The 432-nt window shown below is 69.4% G+C and overlaps 1 protein-coding gene across 1 annotated transcript in view; it reads left to right on the forward strand.

The window, feature by feature from the left end:
* Positions 1-432, forward strand: part of EMIHUDRAFT_432177 (hypothetical protein) — a gene marked incomplete at both ends in the record, with an annotated part of 2,753 nt that overhangs the window by 1,581 nt on the left and 740 nt on the right. The window lies entirely within an intron of this gene.

The following is a 432-nucleotide window of genomic DNA, read 5'->3' on the forward strand; positions in this document are numbered from 1 at the left end:
CTACACGGACATCGCGGACGAGAGTGCGGTGCGCCGCTGCGTTACCGCCCCGTGGGTGCCCATTGAAGCACTTGGATGACGCACCGGCTCCCCGGCGACACAGGGCGTTCGCGCGGTCACTGTCACGTCTCGGCCCGTCCTCGACATCGACCCGACCGCCGTCATCGCCGCTCCAGTCAACGCGGCGTTCGACCCGGCCATGTGTGCGTGAGAAGCCCTACGCGCCTTCCTAGCCCGACGTCGCCGCCTTGACGCTCAACGTCGTCGACCCGGTCGCCACGCCCCCACCACCGAAGCTTCGGCAACAAGGCGAGCGCGCCTCCCTCCGCGCGGCGCGCGCACTCGTTCTTGACGCGGCGCAGAGCCCACCTTTGCTGGACGAGGGGGCAAGCGGAGGGGGACATTGTCCTCTTGCTCCTTCCACCCACCCCC

Source organism: Emiliania huxleyi, assembly GCF_000372725.1.
Source record: "Emiliania huxleyi CCMP1516 unplaced genomic scaffold EMIHUscaffold_3, whole genome shotgun sequence".
In the NCBI taxonomy this organism is placed as follows: Eukaryota; Haptophyta; order Isochrysidales; family Noelaerhabdaceae; genus Emiliania; species Emiliania huxleyi.